This window comes from Dipodomys ordii, unplaced genomic scaffold, assembly GCF_000151885.1.
Source record: "Dipodomys ordii isolate 6190 unplaced genomic scaffold, Dord_2.0 Scaffold29, whole genome shotgun sequence".
NCBI lineage: Eukaryota > Metazoa > Chordata > Mammalia > Rodentia > Heteromyidae > Dipodomys > Dipodomys ordii.
This window is the reverse complement of record NW_012267245.1, coordinates 4778322-4799669: the sequence shown is the minus strand read 5'-3', so window position 1 is coordinate 4799669 and position 21348 is coordinate 4778322.

Sequence of the window (21348 nt, the reverse complement as noted above, 5' to 3'; positions counted from 1 at the left end):
GGTGGTGGAGGTGGAGGTGGTGGAGGTGGTGGTGGAGGTGGAGGTGGTGGAGGTGGTAGAGGTGGTGGTGGAGTTGGAGGTGGAGGTGGATTGATGCAGATTCAAATGTTTCTGCTAGCTATATATAGTTCTGCTCCTAATTAGAATAACTAGGAGGAAAAGAGCCAAATACATATAAGTATGTATGTATGTATATGTGTGTGTGTATATATATGTATGTATATGTATATATATGTATATGTGTATATATATGTATGTATGTATATGTGTATATATATGTATGTATATGTGTATATATGTATGTATATGTGTATATGTATGTATGTGTGTGTATGTATGTATATGTATATATGTATGCATGTGTATATGTATATATGTATGTATGAATATGTGTATATATGTATGTATGTATGTATGGAAATGAAACCTATACTCCTTGGTTTTGTTCCTAGAGGCCTTTTAAGTTAGACATATTCTTCTATTCTTTGTTTTTTTTTTGGTCCATTGTGAGGTGCGAACTCAGAGCCTGGGCACTGTCCATGAGCTCTTTTTGTTTGAGGGTAGTGCTCTAATACTTGGAGTCACAGCACCACTTTCATGGGGTTTCTTGCCCAGTCTGGCTTTGAACCGTGATCCTGAGATCTCAACCTCCTGAGTAGGTAGGATGACAAGCAAGAGCCACCAGTACCCAGCTATTTTATTTTTCTTCCATAAATCTTGGACTTTACCAGGAGAAGAAAGAACTGAGTGTGACCCAACGCTGAAAGCGTTAGGTCAGCACCCCCAGAAAGTGCTGGCAGGACGAGAGTCCTCTCCATGAAAGCGCCCCGGACCGTGCAGGAGCCACCCTGAGCTTCCTCTCTGACATTATGTAGGTCATGTGAGCTTGAGCCACTTTGCTCTATGGTCAGGGCATGGTTGATTTAAGCCAGTCATGGTCTCTTCTCCTTGTGACGACGATGATTGGCTCAAGGGGGACAACTGAGCAAACCTGAGGCAGTAAGAATTTGTGCAGAAACTATTGGAAGTGGCACCGGCTCTTCCTTTGGACCATGTGGTTTAGGCTGCGAGCTTGTAGCTGGCAGCAGCCACTTGTGAACAACAGCTGGAAATGGAGCTGGAGGCAGCATGAGTATGGGGGGAATTATGAAAGGGAAAAGTGAAATTCTGGTCACAACCAATGGGTTGCCGGGTTAAGCATTGACTACATGTAGACATTTCTGACTCTGAGGTGCCTAAGCCAAGAAACCCCTAATAATTTGGTCTGAGTTTTTTCCTCTTCTACAACATCTACCCCCCCCAAAAAAAATCTATAATTGATAATGATGAACAAATAGGTTGTGAGATTATAAAATTAGGATCAGTTTACTGTCTGAGAATGCTCACTCCCCGTGTTAACCATTTGTGTAAAACAAGTATTGATAGAAACATGTTCTAAGCACAATTCATGGGATGCTTGCAACATCAACCTATGCATGGAAACATGACTTTTGTCAGCTCTGTCACATCAAAATGATGGCCACATCTGGCATATACTAAGGAGGTATTATATCCAAACTAGAGGTCCATCGGTTATATTATTAAGAATATTCAGGTCACTACTTAAAAATACATTTGCATGGGCAATCTTCAATCACCACGAACACACAATGGTGTAGCCGAGGCATTACCACAATTGGTCTTATGTTGTATTTAGTGAGTTATGTTTCATTTACACAGGTGGACTTTATAGTATATTGAGTCCTTAAGGAATTAAATCAAGAACTATTCCACTCACAATGCCCTCAAAAACCACAAAGCAAAATCTCTACATTAAAAACTCTGACGCACTGAAGAAGGAAACTGGAGAAGACATTGCAAGATGGAAAGATGGTGAAAGTAGCCATACTACTGAAAGCAATCACAGATTAATTTCAATCCTCATCAAAATGCCTAGGTCATTCTCCACAGAAAGACCAATCCTGAAATTCATATGGAAACACAGATGAGCTCAAACAGCCAGAGCAACAAGATCAAAAGAGTGATATTGGAAAAAGATCACAATACCTAATTTAGAGTCCTAGTAATGAAAGCAACATGATACTGGCACAAAAGCAAACACACACACACACACACACACACACTGGCACAGAATAGATGATGCAGAAACAAATAACACAACTACAGCCATCTTATTTTCAGTAAAAGAGACACAAAAATACATGGTTAAAAAAAAGTAGTCTTTTCAACAAATGGTGCTGGGAAAACTGGAATACTTTAAGAGACTGAAACTAGGACCCCATCTTTTACCCTGTACAAAAAAAAAAAACAACTCAAAATGGGTCCTATGTTTTAAGTTATCTTGAGGTAGTTGTGCGGGGTGATTTCAATGCAATGTGTCAGTGTGTGTACAATGCAGCGTGATCAATGTCACTCCTCCTGTCCCTCTCCCCACCTCCTCAACCCCACCCATCCCCTCCATTTATCCAGTTCTATTTTCATACGTGAACACCCTTCCTCTCTTCATCTGGCTGCCTACTCCACTCCCTCCGACCTTACCCCCACTCCTGACAACAGGTTCCCGTGTCTTGGTACTCATGTTAAACTAGAAGTTAGTTGTTCAAAGGAGTCAGACCATTGGAATCCCTGCATAAACGAACTTCAGTTCATGTCTGTGTATATCTGCAGATGACCCTGTATATGCTTTTATACATATATATTTATATATATGAGCGAATCATTCATAATTTAGATCTCTCTTCCACAGGAATGAAAACGGGTGCTCTTTGTCTCTCTGAATCTGATTTCATGGAATGCTATGGAAATAGATAAAGTAGACCCAGATATCTGAGATGGAAAAATCTCTAAGCTTTATGGTGAATGGAAACAGAGGAGGTGGAATGCTGCACAGAGAAGAAGCCAACAATGAGACCATTATCTGTTGGCACAGACTATTGTTTTTGGAGAAACCATCCAAAGAAACTGAAGAGACAAAACCTTCACTGGGGAGAACATGGAGGACTTGGTGTAAGGAGACATATTTTTCATTCTATGCCCTTTTGGCATTTGGTTTTGCCTGTTTTGACCCTACAGAAATGCAACTCAAAGTTAAACAAGAAGAATGGCAAACAAGATGGTGGTGATATTTTTGGTTGAGATGAATGAGAAATGGGGGTGACTGGGAGTCCTGGTTTTATAGCAAAGTGAGCATTTTGGGGTCTCCCAGGATGGGGTGACAGGGATTAAAGGAGAGCAGGAGAAAATTTTCTGCATCCTGGAAACCAGCAACTACCATGGCATCTTTCTTTCTGTACCAAAAATACCCTGTTCAATCCCAAGGCTAATAAACAAGTACATGCCTGTTCCTGAGGGTAGCTATCTATCTTCCTTAGCAAAGCACAACAGTTTGCATTCTGAATAAATTGCATGTTCTGATGGAAATGTTTGCTGCAGGCAATGTTTTGTTATTTATTGGCATCATAGATGGAGGGAGACTAATAGATCCGTCTAGCTACGCTTAAATTACCTCTCAGTACACAGCCCACTTCCTCAAGATTTGCTTGGTGACCCATCCTCCCCGGCTGGGTTCCCTGCACTGAGAGCTGGCCTAGAGTTGAAGGGGCCTCAGGGCTGCCTTTTGGGAGAAATCTGAAGCTCTTATCTCCAATTAACCAGTAAAAAGCTGGAAGTGGAGGTATGGCTCAAGTGGCAGAATGCAAGCCTTAAGTGAAAGAGCTAAGCCAAGAGAGAGAGGCCCCGAGTTGAAGCCCCACAGAAAGGAACTCTCTACCCCCTCTGGAACTGGAGTCAAGTTCAAATGCTCCCATGTAGGCTCAAGATTTCTCACACTGAAACTTCTTTTCTATGATTTTTTTTGGCTAGTGTACATTAGTTACACAAGGGGATATGTTCACTGGGACACTTACATACATGCTATCTCTATATGGTATCAAGAGCAAACTCACCTGCTCTATCATTCTGGAATCCAACTCCCTTTCTAGAACAATGTCAACCACCTCTTCCATTGTTCTATTTTTAGATATTCAGATAAACTACTTAGACCACATTCATCTTGAGTTACTCCTGCAAGCCCTGCCTTCTCCTGCTTATCCCCACCCCTCAACAGAGCCCGTTTTATTTTCCTGTCATGCATTGCTTTTTACTGCATATTATGTATGAAGGGATTTTTTTACCACATTTTTATAAAAATAATATACTTCATAATAGAAGTGACTTTCATCCAATTCTACAGAGCTCTAGAAGTATACATTTCCACCCATCTAGACGGGGTTCTGTGGAAAGCCAGGAGTGCCCAAACCTCCAGTACTCATTCTCCACATCTGGAAAGCAGAATTCCAATTCCATCCGGGACTTCTCCAAGATGCACTCCCTCTAACACAGACTGAACTCCAGTCCTGAGGTCACGGTGCTGTGCGTTTCTCTTAATGAGCAAAAGGGATTTGTGCCTTCCCAAGCTTGATACTGAAGGAAGGAACCAAGGATTAAAAGGGAAACACAAGCAGGACTTAAGGAGATTTATTGCAAATCATTACAGGAGCGCATGAGTTACTGGCGCAAGATTAGGGCAAGCTCCTCTTTCAAGAGTATTTTCTCCAGTCGCAACAGCTGGGCAAATCCTTTTCCTTTTAAAACAGTTCTCTAACGGGAACTGGGTTGAGCTGGAGAGCTTCTATCCATAGTAAATTGGACAGTGTTGGAAATCTACTAGGAAGACCAGTCCCATCCCTTGAGCTTCTGTCTAACAGAACCAGGTCAGTCAGATTTCGAGATCACAGACAAGCGGCACCCAGAAAGACAACAAGGCAGAAGACCTAGTGACGTTTTTGCTAACATTTTTGATAAGTAAAATAGAACAGAAAATATCAGTGATTCACTCACAGATTGTAGGCAGGGACTGATTTTTTTTTCCTTCAGAATTAAGCGTATAGATATACTTGTTCTGGTATAAAATTATCTTACTATCTGATCAAAATAAATTGAAGAAAGCCTGGTGGCTTTCCCCTTGGACCACAATCTCAGCCCTGAGTCACCTCTATGAGGTGCTTAGAGATCATTTACAACAATTGCACAAGGCAGGCAGCTGGTCCCTTCAAGTGACCAGAAATGGATTCAAACCAAGCTCCATTTCAAGTTCCATTGCTTGAATGCATAATAAGCAGGCACCAAAGAGTTCTCACTCAGCGTGGGCTCTATGACAAATGGCTTGGAGTAAGTAGCACGGGCAGGCTTCCCTTTTGTAAACGGGCCACATAGCTCATAAATGACTCAAGGCACTTCTGTCTTCACTGAGCATGTGTTAAATGAATTGTGCATAATTCTCCTTCTCCTCAAGTTTACAGTCCTATCTTTGTCGGTAGGACTGACTACTGTCAGCTCCTTAGAAGCATCTGAGACTTTGATTTTTCTTTTTTTTATAAACTGATACTACACTTCCATCCCCAGAGATTTCAATAAAATCACTCTGAGAGGACCCAGAAGGAGATTGTTTAGCAATCTAGGTGGTTCTAACTGGCACCCAGGATTGAGAATCTATACCTTTTAATTCAGTCAGAATCTTGCAATTGCTAGTATTATTTAATTTTGCCTAAAATACCCAGCATAGTTTCTAGCTTAGGTTGGTAAAGTCTCCTTATGAAAGCAAGGATTAAAACATTCTACTAAAAATGTCAGTATCTCTATAAATCTTGCAGTATCTTTGGAATATTTTTATCATTGTTTTCTGGTTGAAAATTCATTAACAACCAATTCTTGTGCTATTTTTATCTTAAAATGTTTACTTTCTAGTTTGAATCTAACTGATGAAATATTTCACCTTCCATTTCTCCTAAATGATTAATATTAAGGAGAGAAATCATCCTCTAAATTCTACATTTTAGTGTCCATAATCAAATTAAAGGTCTACATGTAATATTCATTGAGGAAATAAATACTCAAATTGACAACTACTTAGTTGGTTTGTTTCATTTTGCTAAGTTTTATTCCCATAAGTATATTTACTAATAGCTCATTTCTCTTCACCACCCAGCAACACATCTCCCTTATGGTGAGAGTTCACAAGAAATTGGAAACAGAAGAACTCCCTTCCTGATTCACAGCGCCATTTCCCTTCTCAGCCATTGTGATTCATCTTTTCAGGAATTTTCAGCAGGGAGCAAAGGTAGGAAAAGCCAACTCTCATTTCTAGCCCCATGGTTTTGTCTTTGCTGAAGACTGGATTAAAGGATCTGGTTGAAGAGCTTCATTTTCCCTCATTTCCTTTTCAAATGAGGCAGAGAAGCCAGCTGGAGTATTCGGGAACTTTCTGAGCTTTCCACTGTTGGGCTCACTGCCTGCTGGAGATATTCCATTCTTGGCCAAACCAAGGACACCTAGAGGTACCATTTGTCTCTTCTTATTTCCAGATTGGATCTCTACGACTGTATGTGAGAGCTGGGCACCAGTGTCTCATGCCTGTAATCCTTGCCACTTAGGAGGCTAGAATCAGGGGATCATGGTCCCACACCAGTCTGAGCAGAAAATTCACAAGACTCCATCTCCAATTAACCAGCAGGGTGCCAGATTAGAAGTGTGGCACTGGTGGTAGAGCATCAGCCAAGCAAGAGCAACAGGCCCTTGGTTCAAGCCTTGGTACCAGTGCCCCCCCCCACCCTACACACAGTGTATAGGAGCTTTGGAAACCAGAAAACTTGACACCTTGATTTGATGGTTCCCAGCTAGGAAACTTGCTTTAAATATTAGACATAATGAATGCGAATTCTTCGTCATAATGCGCCTTGGTCATGGAGTGGGCTGGCCATGCTTCTAAGGACCCACACCTGGTAGGTAGCTCCGACACTGAAGTGGGATACTGTGTGTCAGAGCAATCCACCATGCCAGTGCAAGCAGAACAGTCTCAGCTATGAACAATTCTAGCCTCTCTCTCTCTCTTATTACAGAAAGAAGGCTGAGCACTAAAGAACTGGGTCCCTTGCAGCTCATCTATTACGGAAACATTTGTTCATTCATTCAGCTGTTATTAATCAGATGGTCTCCCTGTGCCAGGGTCTGGGCCAGGAGCCAGGGCTTCAGCAGGGAGCAAGGCGGACATAAACTCAGCTCTCTGAAATGTGCAGGCAGAGACTACAATTCCCAGGGAAAGTCATATTTTTGTATCCCCGGAGCTGTGTGCGTGTGCACAGGTGCATGTAAAAGGGGGATGAAGCCATCACCGGTGGCTCACACCTACGCAGCTCACAGCTACTCAGGAGGCTGAGATCTGGGGATTGAGGTTCAAAGCCAGTCTGGACAGGAAAGTCTATGAGACTCAAATCTCCAGTGAACAGCCAGAAGCAGAATTGTGGCTCAAGGAGTTAAGAGTGTCAGCCTTGAGCAAAAGAGTTGAGGGACAGCACCTGGGCTCTGAGATAAAGCTCTGGTACTGGCACACACACAAAAAAGGGGGGATCACTCCTTTTAAGGAATACAAAGACTTCTCTTTCCACTTGTGGAGCTCCACAGACCTGTGTCACCATGAGCTAAAGGCTCAGCGCAGAGCTGAGTGCTGCCTGCGGACGCCCCTCTCCTCCTGTCCTTCATAGTCTTGTTACTGACAGCAGTCGGTACTGTTTTCCCAGGAGGACGATTTGATTTGTTGGGCTACATTTTCTCCCAACTTTCCCACGATCACATCTATAATCATTGTTAGCATTCATTTGTTCTTGCTTTTGAAAAAAAATAAACTTCACCCTACAGTACGTATTTCAAGCAGAGACGCTTGAAATGTTGCTTTCAAGAGTTGTCTTTTCTTACATGTTGATTCCAAAGTTTTCTTTTCGAGATTCCGTCCTCCCCTTCTAACTAGGTTAAGTGACACTACATTGAAAATCTTTGTCTGTAGATTTGTAACATGGCTCTAAGCACTGCTTCCATTTGACGTCTACAAGATATTTAACAAAGAACTTTATATATTTTAAGCTTCCTTCATTGCCAAATGTCTTTTCAGAAAAATAGTTACCAATACGTACTTCATTGGCAACATATGATTCCCAGATCAATCGGTCATGTCTTCACTTATCCAAGGGGGGGGTGCAGAGAGAGAGGTTGGGGGACTGGGATTATTTTTTTTGATGGAAACTATACAAGGCATGTACTCTATCTTCTTTAGGGATCTCATCTCAGGTTCAATCAGAAGGAGGATTCGGCCTGGATTTCTAAACTGCAGAAGGCAAAGTCAGCCTTCGGTTGGCTGGAAGACCTTCAAGTCATGCAACCCTCACCAAGTGCTTCCGACCCCCTTTGTGTCCTCCTCCGCGGGGTCCAGTGGCTTGCGCCCTGATGTTGCACGTGCATTCTCTTCGTGCCCTTCCAGCCAACAACTCACAATATTACCAATGTGGAAGCAACGTTGCACCGAGGCTTTTCCTCACCTACTCCTGGTTCTGTACAAACTGGGAAGCCTGCTCCTTCCAGCAGGAGCCTGTATCCATACTATATTCTCCCAGAATCAGAACGGCACTCAAGCCAATGCCACATCACACCTTTTTAGGCTCAGCCTCTCACCACATAAATATCCAACATCACTGGCCTTCTGTGGAACTTCAGTTATGCAAAGTTCTGGAGATCCACTATATCACAAGGTGGTGACAGTTATCAATGTTTTATTCCATCTGTGATATTTTCTAAGAAGATAGAAAGCATAGCACATCCAAAATAAATCGATAAAATTAACTACCTGAGATGGTGGGTATGTTCATGAGCTTTGCTGGGGTGATTATTTCACATCTATGAATATCTCGCTGTGCGCTGCACATATATCAAATATACAACAGGCATACAATGCCTGTTTTTCCTCTCATGATGTCAGCAGGCTTTGATGAATGCCCAGGTACATTTTGTAACTGGAAGTTACAAAGTGGAAACAGCTACATGCATCTTTCTACAAAATAGGAACCTCTACACTTAACATGTTTGTCAGACACAGAATGGAAGGATTTCCCTCTCCAAGCTGGCTGTTCAAGACCCACAGGGTCACCCCCACCGGGAGGGTGGAGGGAGAACCACTGGTATCAGGGGAGTTTGGGAGGTGAGCAGGACTGGCTCGGCAATCTGGCCCAAAAATGGACGGAGAGAACAGGAGACTGGATTCCAGTGTGGACTACCATTAGGTTGAGGGACTGGGCAGGGTTTCTGTGTATAGCTTGGCATACACAGTTTGAAAATACCAGGTCTCCTGAGTAGGAGATATGGAAGGGACTAAAGGAGAGGGCAGACAGAGACAGAGAGATAAGGCCTTAAAGTTTCCAACAAAGAATCCAGTAGTCAGGTGCTACATTGAGATTATCATTTGGGATGCTTTATAAAGACACACTTGTCTTCTTCTTCTAGTGTTTTCTAACTAACCTGGGATACAATTCATAAAGGGCACCAAGAAAATGCTTTGCTTGCTTCATTTGTTCACTGATTTTTCATGACAATGATTTGGTTTCCTGCCATCCTCTGAAGGTGATTAACTTTTTTTCATGTTCTAAAATCACAGATTTAAATGTAATTAAGTGGCCTTCACTCTACCATGCTTTTTATGCTACTGAAACACAATATCAAGGCTCACAGTGAGCGTCTCTTCAAGCTGGCTCCTGAGTTCGTTGGTGGTGACTCATGTAGGATCTGACAGTTCCATGACCCTCCACCCTCCCCCTGGGCGTGTGGTGAGGTGCTGGACTCCCTTCTCGGCTTCATGCCTGATCGTGGGTGTTCTGTTACTGCTGTTATTTGGTGTCTTCTAGTGAGAAATTTTATTTCTACACCAAATCTGGGTCCTAGCTTGTTGCTATTGGGTAGGTGGGTCATTGCCTCCAGGTTTTCCCATTGTTACACAGAGCTAGGAAAGATCAAGACACACACACACACGCACGTGCACACACACACACACACACACACACACACACACACACACACACACGTAACAGGGCAACACTCAGTACTTCCCACTGAGGATCTACTGAATACTTGGGTTTCTTCTGTTCTCAACTCTATCAGACACTGGCCTGAAATACAAATGGTGGCCTGTCCTTACCTGCTTCTATTTTAGGGTTTGGTGGGTATCTCTTCATCTAATTCTGTGTCTTGAACCTGTTGTCTGTGTTTTTACCACATAGATGCTTCAATTTTATGTAGGAATTCACAGAGATTGAGATTCTTTGCTGTCACTACCACCAACTTCCCAGGTTTCTTCTAAGCATCTATGTACCTCTTCTTGTTTCACCCCCTCTTTGTTACACAAAGCCCTGTGTTTCACGGTGACATCCCTATACCTGTATGGAATGTCCTTGGCTCATATTCACCCTACACCACTGCTCCCCCTTTATTTTGCCAGTCCTGGGGCTTGAACTCAGGCCCAGGGCACTGCCCCTGAGCTGCGTCTGCTCAAGGCCAGCACTCTACCAGTTGAGCCACAGAGCCATTTCTGGCTTTTTCTGTGTATGTGGCGCTGAAGAATCGAACCCAGGGCTTCATGTGGCAGGCACTCTACCCCTGAGCCGCCTTCCCAGCCCTGCAGTGCCCTTTCTTACCACCCCCCCCCCGATCACCTTCCTCTTCTCAAGTAGGCCTGCTTCATCCCCATGTCTCTTCTCCCCTGCATTCCTCACACAATGCTTGCCTTTCTGGCCTGGATGTTTTTGTCTGCCAATGTGATCCCTAGTTCCATCCATTTTTCCTTAAAATGACATGACTTCAATTCTGCTGGACGGGTGTATGTACCTGTGTATGTCGACATAGCGACAGATGGATACACTATGAAGCCTAGGCTGGACTTAAACTCGAACCCATCACCCCCCTGCCTCCACCTCTAAGTGCTGTGATCACAGACACACATGTGCCTCTGTATGCTCTGAGCACGTTTATTTTTCACTTTGCTAATATAAGGTTTAAATTTTTAATCTTATTATCCATTTATTATAAAATGAATGAGTGCCTACTGAAGATATTTAGAAAGGCCGGAAAATACACAGAAAACTATGAAAACTGGCTAGAATTTTATCATCTCAAATACATAAAACTGAAGAGAATTAAATGTGGTTTCTAGCTTTTTATAGCACAAAGCACATAATGTCATACACACATAAAGAGTGTATAATATTGAATATAGATCAAATTCAGCAGTTTTGTGTGGACTTTTTTTTATAGGCAATAAGACTTTTTTTCTCCCATGTCCTCCTTTTTTAAAGTCCTACTTTCATGCAATAAAGGGATCCATGTGTTAAAAAGCTCAAGAAACTATAATAGTGTTAAGTGATAGTTTTAGGAAAAAAAATATAATTAGATATTTTCATTAGGACATGTACAACAATAAATTCCAGATAGATGGCAGTTAAATCATCTAAGAAATTAAAATGGCAGAAATGAAGGAAGGAACTTCAGATATAGCAGCATACAGTCTCAAAATGACAGAGCTGATCACATGGACTGTAGACCCTCTGTATGACTGGGTATCACATGACCACACCATTCCGCGATGGCTGAGGATCTGGATCTTCTATCATCCACATTGACAAGGCACTAAATCAGGATCCTAAGTGGACAAATCCACCTTTCCAAATGCTGTAATAGTAGGTTCTCATTCAACATTGAGAACACAGCATATACCATGTTAAATTGCATAGACCACTCTAAACTGCACAATACCACCTTAAACCTCACCATACCACCTTAAACTGGGATGTTCTGGCAGTAATGAAGAATGACTGCCCCTGTCATTTTGTTTGGCCTCTTGATAAGCCTGTGGAACCTTGAATTCCAAGCACTGAAGTTTACAGAAAATCCCCAACATCTAGAAGATGAAGAGGAAATCATCTTGCAAAGCATATGTTTAGGAGGTGATAATTAACACCCCCAAGGTTATTTTGCTTTCTCCATTCAATGTCAGCTTTCTGAGGTATGTTTAGGGGCCTTGGCATGATTAAAGCAGCAGCAGCAGCAGCAGCAGCAGTGACTAAGGTAACATGGTTGCGGGACCATTTCCAGGGCAGCATTCTGAGAAACAAAGGAAATTGCTTGAAACATCTGAGAAATAACATCCCCTGAATAACGGTTCAGAAACCACAGTTGCCTCGCCTCCCTGGGCCACCTGGGGGTTTGTTCTGGCGCACTAAGGAAGCGACTGGCCTGGGCAGGGAGTGCTGGGGGGGGGGGCAGCCGGGGCAGGACTCGCTCAGCTCACACAGGAGTAAGTTGTCCTGTATTTTATTCCCTGGCCACACACAGTAAGATCTTCAGCCCCAGGCTCTGCCCTGCGCCTTCTCCCATACAAGTCCACCCAGCAGAGGCGGCGGGAGCCCCAGGGTGAGACACAATGGACTGACTGCAGGCTGTACGAGCCAGCCAGCGCCTCTCTCTACTCACCCCCAGCAACCACGCAAAGCGCTATTAGCAGGGTCAATCTGTCCACCCTGCTAGCCTCGGCTGAGGCCGCAGAGCAGTTTGGATCCAGTTTGGGGCTGGCATCCACAAGGCTGAGCCACACACTCCTGCTCCCTTTGCTCTCCTGACGGCAGCAAAGGGGCTCGGAAAGAAGATAGCTATGCATGACCTCTTTCCTGTTTCCTCCCTCACCTGGTGGCCAGCGAGCCAGCGGTGCTCGGTGCTCGCTGAGAGGCACTTGCTTTTGCTCCACAGCTTAGTCTCTTTCAGGTTGCTGGCGTTCCCAGTGGGTTGGAAGCTCCCTGGGCGCAGGGTCATAGCTCTGGCTGGCTGAAAATCCCTCTTCTCCCAACCCCACCTCAGACACAAGCGCTGGAGGCTGGCGTCCAGCCTCACCTGCTCCTGAACCCCCGGGGACAGGCAGCGGTCAGGAAATGGATTTCCACCACTTGCCTCCTTCATCTCTGACTGGCCGCTTTTACCATCGCTTGTCCCAGGGTTTCTCTCTCTGCTATGGGGGAGGAGAAAGCAGGTATTGTCTCTGCTCCTCCCTATATTTAAGTAGTGTTTATCTTCTCATTTTTCCACTCATGGCTCTCTTGCTAGTGATGCCCGGCAGGTCTGAGCCTGTAGGAAGGGCTATTTCCCCAAGGAAAGCACTCTCCTCCTTTTTCCACACAATGTATGCTTCCCCGTCCATAAAGCCACCTTGAGTGACGGAGCCCCCAAGTTCTCACTGAGAGCTTGGTCATTCTCAGGGGGCTGTTTGCCGTGTACCCTCCCCCTCCATGAAGGCTTTCCCAACAGCCCCACCTCCCCCCTGACTCTCTCCACTTGCAGAACTCTGGGTGTGACCCAACGCCCTTTCCAAATTCATCCTGAAGGACCACCTTTTTCACCTTTGAAGGAAAAGGATCAGATCAAGGATCCTCGAGACGCGTCATTTGATCGCGCACCTCTGCACTAGCTACTTTCAAAACGGGAGCTCATCATGCAAAGTCAGACAATGTGAACTTCCCTACGGCGGGTGAAATACAAACCCACCCACAGAACCGCAGTCAGCACGGAGGAGAGATGAAGACTGAAATATCATTCCACACTTATTTCAAGACCCAAATATTTACCCACTGCCCACCATGCAGTCCCTGGGGGATACAAGGCAGGGTCTACGCTAGCAGGACTATTCATGGGCTCAGCGATGTGGATTTATTTTCCTCCTTTAGGGGATGATTGTCAAACCTTGCGTTTGAGAATTCCACCCAGGGAACATGCTTTTGTGTATCTGTTTATGTATGCATTCATTCTGAATTTCATTTTACTCTTTGTGGGAATACATAATGCATGCACTGGATACAAATCCAACATACTAAAGAAAGCACACCATGGAACAGGTACCTGTGCCAGGTAGCCTAGATAGCCAGCTTCCCTCCCTAAAGAATTTGCCCATTGGCTTCATCTTGGGGGCAGGGTATTGTGTGAATATCCTTTATCCAACACAAGGTTAGAGGAGGAGAATCTCTCTGGTTCCCTGGGAAGGCCCCGCAATGAGGAGATTGCTCTGACGAGTGCTTTCCCGTAAAGGGCCTCGTGGAAACGGGCTGGTGGATGGGCAGAGGAAGGAGAGGCACATTCAGAGGCAACGGGGAGATCTGAGTGTGGGCAGAGAGGGCTCGCAGGTTGTGGATGGGCTGCAGGGAAGCCTGTGTGAATCTGGCGCTGCAGGATGAGCAGGGGCGCCAGGAGCACACACAGGGCCTTGGACAGAAGCAACCTAAGGGGGGTTGGTTTTCTTTTTTCTTTTTTTTGCCGGTCATGGGGCCTGAACTCTAGGTCTGGGCGCTGTCCCTCAGCTCTTCGGCTCAAGGCTAGTGCTCTACCCCTGGAGCCACAGCGCCACTTCTGGCTTTTTTCTTTTTGCTTATGTGGTGCTGAGGAATTGAACCCAGGGCCTCATGCTTGCAAGGCATGCACTCTACCGCTGAGCCACCTTCCCAGCCCCGGGAGTTGGTTTTCTTTCTCCTCCGGAACCTAGCAGTGAGAGCATGCTGATACCAGGGCTCCTGGAGAATCATGGGTATGGCAAAATTGAACATGACCTCTTCTATTCCTCAGAGGGCTGGTGGTGCTCCTGCCCGTCAATTCTTTTTTGAAATAGGCTAACCTTCTGACATCCAGATCTTTGCCTTTCTTGAGTAAAAGCCTCAGGAAGTTGGTGAGGGAAAAAAAGCAAACTGACAAGGCACCAAGGGTCTACCATGAATGCAGTGTGACCCGGTGGTGTCCTGACCCCCTCACAGGACGCCCTCCACTCCCACTGAGTGCAAGGTGCCTGGAGATTCTTGACCACCTCGCCTCCTTGTGTCTCAATTAACTCACCCACAAAATAATGCCTTCTTTTAAAGGTTACACAAAAGCCGGGCACCAGTGGCTCACGCCTGTCATCCTAGCTACTCAGGAGGCTGAGACCTGGGGATCACGATTCAAAGCCAGCCCGGGCAGGAAAGTCCCTGAGACTCTTGTCTTCCATGAACCACCAGAAAACTGGAAGTGGCGCTGTGGCTCAAAAGAGCTGAGGGACAGCGCCCAGGCCCACAGTTCAAGCCCCAAGATCGACCAACAACAACAAACAAACAAACAAACAAACAAAAAAGGTTGCACAGAGACACTCTTGGTTCCGTTCACCAGTGACCAATGTCAGCTTTCTACACTGCGTCTTCACAGCAGTACAGGCAGTACTTCATCCAGCTTCCTACGTCTGCGGACTTTCCCCTCTGCCAATGCAAATTCTGAATCACCATTCTGGAATATTATCGCTTCCTTGGGAAAGCCCACACTGCTCTGACAGGATCAGAACATTCTCAGGATCAGAACATTCTTACGTCTGCATATCGTAACTGTTAGGCAAGAAATAGCGAAGTGAGGCTCGCGACGCAGCCTCCGTGAGGGACACAGGTCTTCCTCCACAGGGCAGGGCACTGGCCGCCCTCGCTCGGTGCCCATTCCTCCCATCTGCCCAGTGCCGGGCACAGGACAGAGATCCAGCAATTCGATGCATAAACAGCTGAACGGACGATACTACAAACCCCGATCTGGCATGGCTGCTCTTCAGAGGGTTTACTGTTTCATAAGTCAGCTAATGAGGTCATTCCTTTTTGGGCAGTGTCACCCCTTCCTTTGCTGTCCCCAGCTTGCCCCTCCCATGCCTGCCCACAGGTTGCATGGTTCATTTTTCACCTACTGAGTAACCATGCTTGCATTTGTTTACCCTTCCTCCCTCCATTTCTGCACCCCGTTGGCCCCCCTCAGAAGACAAAAAGCAAATTAACAACAATGAAAGCAGAAGCCAATGACTCCTCTATCAGCCACAACAACTATGTTTTCATCTCCTGATCGTATTGTAAGTGTTTGGCAGGGATAGGCCTCAAGGCTCCTGCTCCTCTCCCCCGTTAGTGTGTGAAAACCGAGAGACCTGCGGAAGTTATCACCTCGCCCAGCTGTGTTTCAGACCTAGCTTCCACGTATGAGGGAACACATGGCGTAACTATGTTTAACGTATTCCTGCTTTCTCCCTTTCACTTACAATGTCCCCTCCATAAAACCTGGACTCCACAGATGGATGCAAACATCATCTCCCAGCGCTTCTTACGTAAAGCAAAGTCAATCCTTCCCCAGCTATTCTGAAGCACGTTATTCCTAGTACTGGCTTCCCACTTCATTATGATAAACTTCAGGATTGTTGCTACTGATGCCCACTTACCCCGCCTGAACAGAACTAAGGAGTTTCATTTGACTCCTAATCCCTGGCACAGAGAAGGCACACGGTGATGGGACAGCATCGCAGCCCTGGTGTGCAGCCAGGCCCTCCCCAGGGCTTCAGGAACTGTCCAGATGCACTGTCCCTAGGCAACCGGACGCGTTGAAGAGAGACTCCTTTGTACAGCTACTGGAGGATCATGACAACATTTTAAGATGGAAGAAAGCTGTTCTACTAGCACTCGGGAGTAGCTTACAGAGCTCGTCCCACAAACTGACGGGAGATACTGAGTCTGTGAGACCATTTTCCAAAAAAAAAAAAAATCCAAAATGTATGGGAGAGAGACAAGAAATTTAGAAGTCCAAGAAAGGGGGAGGAGGAAGACTATGAGGAAGAGAAGAAAGAAACAGAAGAGAAGGAGGAGGAAGGGGAGGCGGGTGAGGGGCCAGGGGGAGGAAGAAGAGGAAGAGGAGGAGGAGGAAGAGGAGGAAAAAAGATCTACTTATGAACCTCCGGGACTCTGATGTAAGACTCTACAAGAATCAACACCACCAGTTCTTAGTCTATGCTTACATGGACTGAGGCGTGAAGGAGATGCGCGGGGGTGGTCTGGTCTAGACCTTGGTCACCCTTGGTCACACGTGGCTCAGTCTCCCCTTCTGTGGGGAGGGAATGCTTACAAGTGCCCCACGCTTTATGGCAGCCTAGTGCAATGCAAACAAGGCACTGAAATAGGGAACCTTCTGGAGGGTGCCATGGGCATTGGAGGCCTTTGGTTGGTGGATAAAGGAAATCAGGGTCCTTTAGAAACAGGTTTCGACCAACAACGACAGCCCCAAATACAGAACCATGATGCACTGGTATAGTCCACAGTGCATGGAGAACACTGATTTTTGTAAAAATGGAGGCTCCCTCCCTCCAGTTCTCCATTTCTAGTCACACAGGTGAACTTTCTCATCTGCCAGTGGACGCCACCCTGTCCAGAGTTCTTCTCCTACTTCATTAAGGACAGATAAGACGCAGTATGGCACCTTGCTAGAAGTAGCTGCTGCTTACCAGTGCTGTCATCTAGAGAGAGCTCTTGACGTCACTTCAGCTTTCTCCAAATGAACAGCAGTAACAGTCGCTTCCTCAGACGATTTTTTTGGGGGGGTGAGGGGGAAACTTAAACTAGATGCTGGGTTCTCTGAGACTAGCACAGAGCCCGATTTACAATAAATGTCCTAAGAAACAGAACCTCGACTCTGGTCTGACGCTTTCTTTCCCTCCAGATTCGTTGTCCTGGTCTATCCTCTTCCCTAGCCCCTCCCTCCTGGGACCTCTGCTCCCCAACCAGAGCAAGTCCACTTCAGCTCCAGAAGTCCATCTCTTGTTGAGCTTCCTGTCTGAGACACTATGCATGTGTCTGTGCAACTAGGCAATTTCTCACGCCTTCTAAAACTCAACGATGAAGACAACGGGATGGTTTCCTCTCTTGTTACAGGGCTGCTGAAACTCTAGGGCCTTCATTCCAAGGATTCAAAAATTCAGGCAAATGCCTTATTTCTCCCCCAACTCTTTCCTCGCCTGCCATTCTTCCGCAAATCATTTTAGCAACTGCACAGGATATAAAACTCTTGGCTCCTATTTCTCAAAGCTTTCCAACTTGAAATTCATTGTTCTTGTAAGTAAGCAGCAGAGTCAACGCTGTATATAAAGGGCATGGAGAGTTACCGAAGCGTTGATTTGGTAAGTGCAAATGTCATAGTCAAAGAGAAAACTGTAAATATAGTCACAGACTTGGAAGTGCAGGCAGCAGAGCAGCTGTGTGTGCAGAGAAACATCCTTGGAATAAGTTATGATGTGAATTCAGGGTAGGCGGTATTGACAAGGGCATTACTATCTTCAGGTCTCTTCTATACTCTGGCATATGGCAAGTGCTCAGTAAAAACTAGCTGGTCTGATGGTTTATAGAATAGCAAATACTCATTTTGCTGATAAAGTTGAAATACTTTAAAAATTATATTCTCTCCTTAATCTCTTCCTTTCATAGGGTATGACTATTGTAGCACCTTTCAAAAGCTTATTTTGTCAAATGGCTCTGTATTTATCATCATCATTTTCAGAAGACTGGCTGTAATAGCAGCAATACAAAGGTAAAGTCTGGACACCCACATATTTCACGTTGGAGTAGGCCAGAACGCCTCGTCTCCTATGAACTCATAAAAACAAGGTGCGAATATCAGGAGCTATTCTGGACATCCACGTCTCCATGGATCTCTAGTCCTTGGTTTTCTGTGATGTGTGCCCAGATAAACATCACCACCATAATTATTTGTAAAATTATCTTTAGTCACTCAGGGTATTCTGGGGAGCAGAAGATGTTCTCTATCTGGATCCGATGGTGACTATGCAAGTGGATACACACACAAACACTTACTAGGCTATGCACTGAAGATGTATACATACCTCGACTGTGTGCCCCTTATATCTCAATTAAGAAACGCAGAACCCAACAAAACTTTGCAACGTAAGACAAGGGGCCAAATAATGAGACCTTAGGCAAGACAAAAATCCAGAATTTACTCCTTCAATTGTGCCCAGCAAGTGTACGCAGGGATTGCAGATGCTTCAGATGGTCATGATACAGCGTGGGCCTGAGCCAGAATGGATAAACTGATGTCAGTCACCACATAGTGGTAAATATTCTTAGGTAAGTCCTGTCCCTACTTGATAGGATCAGCAGTTATGGCTGAGAGCAGGCTAGGGAAGACTGCGCAGGGGCAGGAGCAGGTGGTCCTGGAGATGTCTTCGTTCACAATTCCCCCCACCCTAACTACCACGGGTCCATTTCAAAATCCAAGAAAGAAGATTCTTTGTGTGTGTGTGTGTTTTAAATAACAAGAAATTATACCTCCACGAATGGCAGCCAATTTTGAAACCCAACCCATCTGGAAAACTGCATTCGCTATGAAAATGACATTTTGCTGTTCAGAGAGCAGCTGGCTCAGGAGGACAAGTCCCTCTGCGGCCACAGGGAGGCCACAGGTCAGCACTTCAAAACTGCTCACATCCATCCCGTCTGGAGGTGACTGGGGTCACTTCAAAAAGCCACAGAACCGAGAGGAGATCAAACGTGTCTCCCTGCAATGAGGTCTGGAAGCTCACTGTTGGGGACAGAAGGCAGAGGACCAGCACAGACGCCCCCGCAGCACAGCGGTGCCCTTGGAGCTCACGTATTTTACCCCACTGGAACACGGATACCTTTAGCATCTTCTCGTGTGTGCATAGCTGCCCAGCTGCAGGTGAGGGTTCACTTCAGAACTCAGCATGGTGTGGCAGGGACGGACGAGGCATGAGGACAATTCACGCCAACTCCTTCCCACCAGGAGATAAGACGGCTTGGTGCTAACACTATGCTTAGCTCAGGAAGACACTCAACCACACTCATTCAAAGACTGTCTCTGTTGTGTGTCTAGTCTCTGTTTTACTTCTGTAATCTGCTGTGATCTTTACTGTTTCCTTATTTGTACCTTTGCATTTCATTTTCCTTTGCTTTCTAGTTTTCAGATACAATGTTTATTAGGCTATTGATACTTCTGTATTTCTTCTTGATCAATTTATTGAGATTGGCACCAACATCAATAAATTTCCCTCTAAGGACTGCTTTAGGTTCATCTCATAATTTTGGTAGGTTGTGTTTTGTTTTTATTCATCTCGAAGTATTTTCTAATTTGATTTGTTTCCCTCTGAACCATTGCCTATGTGGGAGTATCTTGTTTCTATATATCTGTGCGATCCTCAAAATGTATTATGATAAATATCTAACTTAATGTCTTTGTGGTTACGAAACAGAAACTGTATGATCGCCATTGTCTGGAATTTAATGAAACTTGTATTACACTCTAACATCTGGTAAGTCTAGTCAATGTAGACTGGGAAAGAATGGGCATGCTGCTGCTGCTGGACAGAATCATCTATAGATGTCTGCTGGACAACAGCGTTACTTGTTTCTTCTATTTCTTTGTTGGTATTGTTCAACTGTTCTATTAATGGAAAATGAGCCCTTGAAGTTTCCAACTATCCACATCTCATTTCAGTCCTGTCCATTTTTACTCTATGTGGTTTTGTTGTTAGGTGCATATTGATTTTTAACCGCTTGTCTCTGCATGCATTGATCCTCTCACCATTACCAAGTGTCCTTGTTGTATCTAGTAACAATTTTTGCATTGAAGTCATTTTTTTCCCCTGATTTGAGTACAGTTTACTGGAGCTCTAATTTTTTTTACTGTCTTCACAATGCACCGTTTTTCTGTCCTTTTACTTTCAGCCTGGTTAAGTCTTTGGTTCTAAAATGTATCTCTACTAGACAGTACATGATTGTTTCATCGATGATGCTATGCATACCCGATGCTCTGTTCAATTTTACTGTTTTTTTCCTCTTCATATCAGATAGCTCAATTGACCTCAGTCATTCTAACTGTGATATTGTGGTCTGGATCATAATTTCTACTTAATTCTAAAAAAAAAATTTCAAGAAAAACAGACAACTTACCTCTGATGTCTTCCACCCAAGTTTTCCAAGTCTTTTGCTTGGTGACAGGTTATTGCTGTCATATTTTCTAAAGCACCTTGTTAAAACAAACAAACAAACAAATAAATAAAATTACCAAGAATTCCTCCTTATAAAGACTAACACATTATCCCTGAGTCACAAAGAACAGACCCTGTGTTTGCAAGGAGTCATCGGCCAACTCCTATCTCCATTTTCCTTAGTGTCTCCCTCCTTTGTCCATCTCTGCGCATCAGTGATTTCATTGCTGCCCCTGGAACTACATGTAGAGAGTGGCTTACTGATTTTCAACAGCCCTCTGATCACGCAGGCTGCTTATCCCTCTTCTAACGTAGTGATTACATTCCCAAACAACGCTCAGTCCTACTTCTTTTTCTTCATCTTCCTTCCTCCAAAACTTCCATCATTTCACCATCGATCAAACATGGTCTCCATGTGTTCTTTGTTTTGTTATCTTTATTTGCTGGTGAGCTAGTAGACTAGGAAATTTTGACTGCTCTCATTCAAGATCTTTTGAATGTTTTTTTTTTCCAAAGACCATTTTCCTATATGACTATTTACATCTGTCTGATGAGAAGGATCTCCAGCAGCGGTGACCTGAAAGGGTCCTGTCTCTGTACTAACCCACTGTGTGAGGCATTCCAGC